The following is a 9,030-nucleotide window of genomic DNA, read 5'->3' as shown; positions in this document are numbered from 1 at the left end:
TCAGAGTCCCTTAAAGCCAAGCACCACTGGCTTGTTGTATTTGTAGAAGATGGTTGGAATGATTGTGTGTTTATGCTGCCATGTTCTAAGAATCTCCCCATGAATGTATTTTTGTTTGTAACTCTTTTCTTCTCCTATTTGACTTAAAAAAAAATGATTAAAGCAATGTTGATGGGCTTATAGTGTATAAATTTGTAGTACGTATGGCAGTAATGGCACAAGGGAGGAGGGATGTAACAGCTATACTGAAGCAAAGTTTTTGTAGTCTACTGAAATTGAAATGATATTGATCTGAAATAGGTGGTTTTTAGTTAATCCCCAGGGAAACCACAATGAAAATAAATTTTTAAAAATGTAGTAAAAGAAATTACAAACTGGTACATGAAAGAAAATGTCTATTTTACAAAATACAAGACTCCATGAAGGAAAGTTGTTGCTTGTATTTACTGTCAAGTCGATTCTGACTCATGGTGACCCCATGTGTGCAGAGTAGAACTGTTTCACAGGGTTTTCAAAGCTGTGTCCTTTTGGAAGCAGATTTCCAGGCCTGCCATCAGAGCCACCTCTGGGTGGGTTTAAACCACCAACCTCAACTGTTTGCACCACCCACAGACTCCAATGGGGCAATAGAAGAACAAACAATACATAATACCTATAAAAAATAAATAGCAAGATTTGTAAATTTGTGTAAATTCTACCTTATCACCAATTAAATTAAATGCAAATAAATAAAACATTCCTCTCAAAAGACAAAGACTGGTAGAATGGATTTTTTTAATGATCCAACTCTGTGCTATCTGTAAGAGACACCCTTTAGAATCAAAGATACCAAAAAGTTAGAAGTAAAAGAATGGGAAAAGATATACCATGCAAACAATAACCAAAGAGAGCTGGAACGGCTATACCACCATTAGACAAAATAGACTTTAAGACAAAAATATTTACTAGAGAAAAGAAGATGTACCAATAATAAACATATTAACCTAAATTCAGAGCTCCAAAATACATGAAGCAAAAACTGACACAACTGAATGGAGAAATAGAGAATTCAACAATGTTAGTTAAAAATTTCAATACCCCACCATCAAATAACGGATATAACAACCTGGGAGAAGATCAGCAAAAAAAGACTTGGGCACTATAACCTATAAAGTAGATCTAATAAGCATCTATTGATGATTCTACATGAAAACAATAGAATACACATTTTACTCAAATTTCCATTGAGCATTCTCTAGTATAGACCATATAAAAATATATATATATATTAGGCCATAAAATAAGCCTCAATAAGTTTAGAATGATTAAAATCATACAAAATACATTCTCCATCAAAATAAATTTAAATTTGAAATAAATAACAGAAAGAATTTTTGGAAAATCACAAATATGTGGAAATTAAACAGCACACTGCCAAATAATGAATGAGTCAAAGAAGAAATTACAAGACTAATTAGAAAATACCTTGAGGTGAATGAAAGCAGAAACACAACACACCAAAACATGTAGGATGCTGCTAAATCAGTGCTCAGAGGGAAATTTATGGCTGTAAACAGCAATATTTAAAAAGAAAGATTTCAAATCAATAGCCTAACCCTTCACATTAAGAAAATAGAAAAAAAAAAAAAGCAACTAAAAAGCAAGCAGAAGGAAAAAAATAATAAAGACTAGAGGAAAAATAAGCGACACAGAATTAAGGAAAATCAACAAAGCCAAAAGTTGATTCTTTTATAAAATTATTTTTTTAAATGACAAACTTTTAGCTAGACTGACCAAGAAAAAAAGAGAAGGCTCAAATTACTCAAATCGAGAATGAAAGAGAGAACATCACTATAAACCTCACAGAAATAAAAATGTATTATGAGGGAATACTATGAACAACTACATGGCAACAAATTAGATGACCTAAATGAAACAGATGAATTCCTAGAAAGAAAAAACTACCAACACTGACTCAAGAAAAAAATATAAAGCCTCAATAGACAAATGACAAATAAAGAGATTGTATTAGTAATTTTAACACTTCCCACAAAGAAAAGTCCAGGATCAGATGGTTTCACTGGTGAATTCTATCAAATGTTTAAAGAAGAATTGATAGCAATTCTTCAGAAACTCTTCTAAAACATAGGAGAGGAAGGAAAACTTCCCAACTCAACCTAGGAGGCAAATATTACCCTCATACCAAAACCAGATGAAGGCATCAGAAGAAAACTAAAAGTTAATATCCCTTTCGCATATAGATGCAAAAATTCTTAACAAAATATCAGCAAACAAAATCCAGCAACATATAAAAAGTACTACACACCATAACCAAGTGGGAGCTGTCCCTGAAATGCAAGGTTGATTTAACATTCAAAAAATCAATGTAATACATCACATTAACAGAATAAAAGACAAAACCACACAACACATTTGACATAGAAAAAGCATTTGACAAAATCCGACACCTTTTCATGATAAAAACCTGGAGCAAACTGGGATTAGAAATGAACTTCTTCAACCTAGTAACAGACATCTATGAAAAACCCAAAGCTAACATCATACCTAATGATGAAAGACTGGGTGCTTAACCTCTAAGATCAGGAACTAAACAAGAATGTCTACTTTTACAACTTTTATTTAACATTGTATTGGAGGCTTAAGCCAGGGCAATTAGGGAAGAAAAAGAAATAAAGACCATTCAGTTTTACTCCATGGAAAAGGAGTAAAACTATCTCCGTTTGTAAATAACATGAACTTGTATAAAGAAAATCCTAAGAAGTCTAAAACAAAAAAAACTATGATAACTAATAAATTAGTTCAGCAACATTGTTGGACAGAAGATTAACAGACAAAATCAATTGTATTTATATATGCTAGCAATGAGCATTCCAAAAATGAATATAAGAAAGTAATTCCATTTACCAAAACATTAAAAAGAATAAAATAAATTTATGAATAAAATTAACAACAGAATTTTTTGTTGAAACTTCCAGCATTATTGAAAGACATTAAAGAAGACCTGAATAAATGGAAAGACACCCATGTTCATGAATAAGAAGGCTTACTATTGTTATGGTGGCAATATTCCCTGAAATTGACCTACAGATTCAAGGTGACCCTTAACAAAGTCCCAGCTTGCTTTTTTGCAGAAATTGACGAACTGATTTTAACATTTATATGTAAATACCAGGGACCCAAAACAGTCATAATAATCTTGACAAATAAAGGACAAAGTTAGAGGGCTCACACTTCCGAATTTCAAACTTACTGCAAGGCTACAGTAATTAACACAAGGTTTTTTTTTTTTACAACAGTAGTGGCATCAGGATAGACATGTAGATCAGTGGAATAGAACTGAGAGTCCATAAATTTACAAATGCATCCTCACATTTATAGTCAACTGATCTTCAACATGAGTGCCAAGACAATTCATTGCAGACGGAACAGTTTTTTCAACAATGGTGCTGGGACAACTGGATATCCACATGTAAAAGGATGACGTTGGACTCCTACCTCACACCATAAGCAAAAATTAACTCAGAATGGACCCTAGAACTAAATGTAAGAGGTAAAACTATAAAACTCTTAGAAAAAAAAGAAAATAGGAATAAATTTTCATTACCCTGAGTTAGGTAATTGTTTCTTGGACGTGACACCAAAAGCATGAGTGACAAAAGAAAAAATATGCTAAATTTCATCAAAACTGAAAACTTTGGTTTTCAAAAGATACCATCAAAAAAAGGAAAAGACAGTCTACAGAATGGGAGAAAATATCAGCGGGTCATATATGTGATAAAGGATTTATATCTGGAATATGTAAAGAACTCTTATAGCTCAATAGTAAAAAGATTAACAAATGAAAAAGCATTTGAATACGCTTTTATTCAAAGAAAACCATACAAATGGCCAATATGCACATGAAACAAAATGTTAGACATCATTTAGTCATATAGGAAATGTAAATCAAGCCATAATGGGATACTACTTCACCCCACCAAGTTTGCTCAAATCAGTAAGGCAGACAATCGCAAGTGTTGATGAGGATGCGGAGGAATTGGAACCTTCACACACTGCTGGTGGGACTGGAAAATGGGGCAGCCACAATGCAAAACAGTGTAGTGGTTCCTCAAAAAGTAAAGCTAGAATTACCACATGACCCAGCAATTCTACTCCCAGGTATATACCAGGCCCTTTGCTGTCAAGCAGATTCTGACTTTTAGCAATCCTATACCTACATCCACACAAAAACTTGTACACAGGTAGGGAGAAAGTGCCCCAGCCTTCTAGTCCAGTTTCAGCTGTCTGCCTGACCATCCTCTCCGCTCTGAATTTCAGTGTCCTTACTCATAAAATAAAATAAGGGGACTGGACTGTGATGAGAATGTCAGTGAAAACTAATATTTAGTGCTCATTTAATATAAGCCAGGCACTATTCTAAGCACTTCATAAGCATTAGTTTGTTGTTTGTTTGTTTTTGTTTTTACCTCTTTCAATATGGAGCCCTGGTGGTGCAGTGGTTAAGACTCAGCGGCTAACCAAAAAGTTGGCAGTTCAAATCTACCAGCTGCTGCTTGGAAATCTTCAGGGGCAGTTCTCTGTCCTATAAGGTTGCTACAAGTAGTAATCAACTCGGCGGGAATGGGTTTGGGGTGTTTTTTTTTTTTTTTTTTTTTTTTGGTGTCCTAAGCACTTTATAAGCATTAACTTTTTACCTCTGATAATATAGACTATGAGGTGGCACTATCATTTTCACTATGAGACTGAAGCCCGGACAAATAACTTGCCCAAGATCACTGGATATGAAGTATCAAAGCTGGGATTTGGGTCCAGAAAGCCTGAGTCCAGAGCCCCAGCTACCCTGTCCCCCAGAAGGCCATTCCAGGCATAGCTGGATCTGCTCCTTCAGAAGTGAGCACATCCAAATGGCAGTGTGGACAGCAATGATGTTCTAACTGCCAAGCTCAGAAGCTGCTTCCTTTCACTTAACTGCCTGTATTCCTGACACGGGAACCAAAACAAAACAGACAAGCCTGTACCCAAAGGTTCATAGCTGTATTATCTGTGAGAGCGAAACAAGGAAACAACACAAATGCCCATCAATTGATCGATGTATAAACAACATGTGGCATAACCATATAACGGAATATCATTCAGTCATAAAAAGAGCGAAGTCCTGACGGATGTTGCAACACGGATGACCTTGAAAATACTATGCTGAGTGAAAGAACACAGCCACAAAAGTCCACACATTGTATGGTTTCATTTATATGAAATGTCCAAAATAGATAAATCCATAGAGACAGAAAGTAGATTTATGGCTTCCAAGGTTAGGGGAGAGTGATGGTGATGAAAATGCTCCTGGGAGTTCTCAGCTGTCCTTGCTCCCTCCTCCCCAGTGTCCAGTCCTTTGTTCTGACTTCAGACCCTGCTGACCAACACTGCCCCAAGTCCCCAGCCAAGGTCATGTTGTAGATCCACGAAGGCAGCAACTGCATAGACACAACACAGACCTCCCAGGCTCCCTCCTCAACTCTTTCCCTGCTGGACTTGCCAGGTGGAAAGTGTGGTGACATATTCTCTGATCCTCTGATACCCACTAGGGTTCCCCACTCCCATCCAGCGCCTGAGGCCAACTTCCAGCTGCTGACCCCTGACCTCCTAAGTTAGAGTGAGTCTACCCCTGGCAAGACACAAGGGTCTTCCACCTCACTCATTCACTCATGCACTGGAGCACAAGTGGGGATACAGTGACGGACAAGATGCCTCTCCACCTCTGACCTCAGCCTCTCAGTGGTTGGCATGGGAGTTGAAGGGGCTCAGGGCAGCGGCAGCTACCTCCTCTAAGGGATCAGGTGAAGTCACCAGAGGAAGTGGTAAGGTGGCATCGAAATTTGATGCTGACTGAGGCACACACATTCTGAGAAGAGCCAGAGCTGGGCTGAGCCCAAGGGGGCTGCAAACACAAACCTGATCCTGTCACTCATCACTCACATCCTTCAATGGCTTCCTTTGCCCTTAGGATTAAGACCAAAACCCTTAACAGGGTCTCAGTGGTCTGCTGCCTCTCGGGACACATCCCCTTCCCTCTGTGCCAGGCCGCTAGGCCCACGCCTGTCCATGCAGGCTCTCTCTGCGGCCACCGGCACTTGAAGCTCCTTGGGCCTCCTCAAGAGACCTGCCTGTCGCTGTGCTCACAGCTCCAGGTGCTTCTCTTTTGAGCCCACACCCCTGTGTGTCATCCACATGTGCCAGGACCAGTCTAACAAAGACAGTCACATGCAGCACAGCTGTGGAATTAATGAGCAAATGAACCAATGGCAGGAGAAAGCACTGAAAGATGTCAGGCTTTGTGCCCAGAAACATGGTCCTGTGTCCTGGACCACAGGGAGGCAACATGGAGTAGGATGAGCCAGCTTGGAGGGGACAGTGACCTGATAGAACACTGACTTCAGCATCCCAAATACTCAGGCAAAGTGGATGGTGGTGAATGTAAATCCAAGACCAACAGATCTTACCTTCAATTCAAACTAATTCCTACTATAACAGCAAAGCCTAAGGGAACAAAAAACTGGCTGTCGTTAGTTCCTATGAGTAAATCAGCAACAGGGCATCCGGGTTACTGGAGGAAAACGTGGGCTGTTCAAGAATATAATTCACTCATTTGAGCACCTAGATGTGTGCAGTGCGGTGACTTATTTAATATGGCTCTTCTAACAATTCACGGTCTTGTGACACCCATAAAATGGTTGGGTGGGGTCATGGGCAGATTAACCAGTAAGCAGGGTACGTATAAGCTGTTATAATAAGCAAGGTATGCGTGAGCTTAATTGTTTCCTTACTAATCTGTAGTGCACAATTTCACCTGGTTTTGATTAATAAGTAAGCACAATTAAGCCCCTGGGCACCTTCCTTATTGGGTAAGCCATCCCTTGGTGGGACTATGCAAATAAGGTGCTTGTGGCCCACTCAGGGGATTGGACAGCCTGCTAATAATGCAAATAAGTTGCACGGAACACTTGCAGGAGTGGGAACATGAAAATAAGATGTATGGAACCCTAATGAGGGCATTGGTCAGTTTTGCCATTCTGCTAGGCTTAAAATGAACCATCCTATACGTGGGGACGGAGGAGCTTACTACCACCAAGGAAGAGCCAGGAGCAGAGCACATCCTTTGAACCCAGGGTCCCTGCACTTAGAACCTCCTAGACCCAAGAGACAGAGAGAGCCGTAACAACAGAGGCAGTGAGAAGCGGCAGCAAGCAGGGTAGAATCCAGTGGCAGAACCAGAAGACGGGAGCCAGATGGCACAGTGGGCTTCCTGGCCCACAGAGCAAGGCAGCTACAGTGGGTGTGCCAACCCACGGAGCAAGAGAGCTGAGCGCCTTCAGGCAGGAGGCTTGCTGGTGAGTGGCGTGCCTCTGAGAACTTGTTGATGAAGCTAGGCTTACAGACCCTTGGGGCAAGAGAGCTGAGTGCCTTCAGGCAGGAAGCTTACTGGTGGAGTGGAGTGCCTTCAGACACTTATTGGAGCAGGGCAGAGGCCAGGGCGAGGGCTGAGGGCTGAGGGCCAATGGCTGAGAGAGAGGCTTGCCTGTGGGCATGGCTGAGAAGAAGCTGTCCTGATCAAAGAACTGTATCCTGAGCTGTTCCTGTTATTTCTCTAATAAATCCCATAACTGCGAGTATGGTCTGTGAATTCTTATGTGGCCATTTGCAACGAACTATGGAAATCAGCAAAGAAGTAGAGAGTGCTGTGGGAGGGACAGCTGGTGTCAGATTTGGTAAAAAGTTTGCAGGGTGGAGGTATGTTTGACCTCCACCTCATAGGAATCAGCCTAGGGCTGATGATTCTCTCTCCTCCCTCTCGTGAAGTTAGGTGGCAATGTCAGATGCCACCTCCATGCCATTTTTACAATGTCTGAGGCCCTGCACAGGCCCTGGGAATAAAGCACCCACCTGCCTGATGCAGTTCTCTTCCATCAGCAGGCGAGAGATGAGAAGTCATTATTCAGTTACAGATGTGCTAAGTGCCCACACCTACAGCTACCAGAACGCTCAGTACATCCTAGCACTTTGCCTCAGTTTCTTCATCAGTACACTAAATTTGGCAAGTCCCCGAGGCATGTGATGAGTGAAGTAGCATGGACTCCCTGCATCACGTGGCCCAGTTACTTTGAACACACTGCTACTACAGAGCTAAAGGTCAGGTCGTATTTACCCAGATCATCTTCAGTTGTGAATTTTTAAATACATTTTTGTTGTCAAACTCAACTCTCAACTACTGGAAATGACTATTCAATAATTGTAATAATAATCAACTAATTGCAAGAGAGAAGGGAAGTGGCCCACTAGCTCTGAGAGCGTGAGGTGTTTCTTGAGCTAAGAAATTTAAGCTTAACTTCTTAAGCTGTTTTACTGTCCTCACTAGAGGACTCTGTTATCAAAAAAACTTCAAACGAAGGGTCTAGCATGAGAGTGCTTCCTGGAGAAACTTGAAACAACACCCTTGACACCAAGGGGCCTATGAGGCCAGGAGTTCAGGCCCACTAATTTCAGCTTTCCTCTTCTCCAGCTGCTGCTCCCCCTTCAGTCAGCACACCAGGATGTGTGTATCACTCCCCTTCCAAAATGATCGCAAGGCACAGATGGAAACTACCCTGTCCTAAAATGACTCAGAAGTTTGCTTTCACATGTGAAATCTCCTAACTTTCAAATAAGAACTAATGCACTCAGGAAAAATAAAAACTAAACCGTTAAGTAAGTTAAAACCCAGTGCCGTCGAGTCGATTCTGACTCATAGCGACCCTATAGGACAGAGTAGAACTGCCCCATAGAGTTTCCAAGGAGCGCCCGGCGGATTTCAACTGCCTACCCTTTGGTTCGCAGCCGTAGAACTTAACCACTACGCCACCAGGGTTTCCGCTTAAGTAAGTTAATTGATGATAAATTACAGCTGTTCTTTACATTGGTCTCACCACTTCTTGCTTTCGTAGCTCCTTTCATGCTGCAGATTGTTCAAGACAAGTTTGAATCTGATGACTCACTGAT

Source organism: Elephas maximus, chromosome 15 (genome assembly GCF_024166365.1).
Source record: "Elephas maximus indicus isolate mEleMax1 chromosome 15, mEleMax1 primary haplotype, whole genome shotgun sequence".
Classification (NCBI taxonomy): Eukaryota; Metazoa; Chordata; class Mammalia; order Proboscidea; family Elephantidae; genus Elephas; species Elephas maximus.
The sequence above is the reverse complement of the archived record's forward strand: the minus strand, read 5'-3'. Positions refer to the sequence as shown.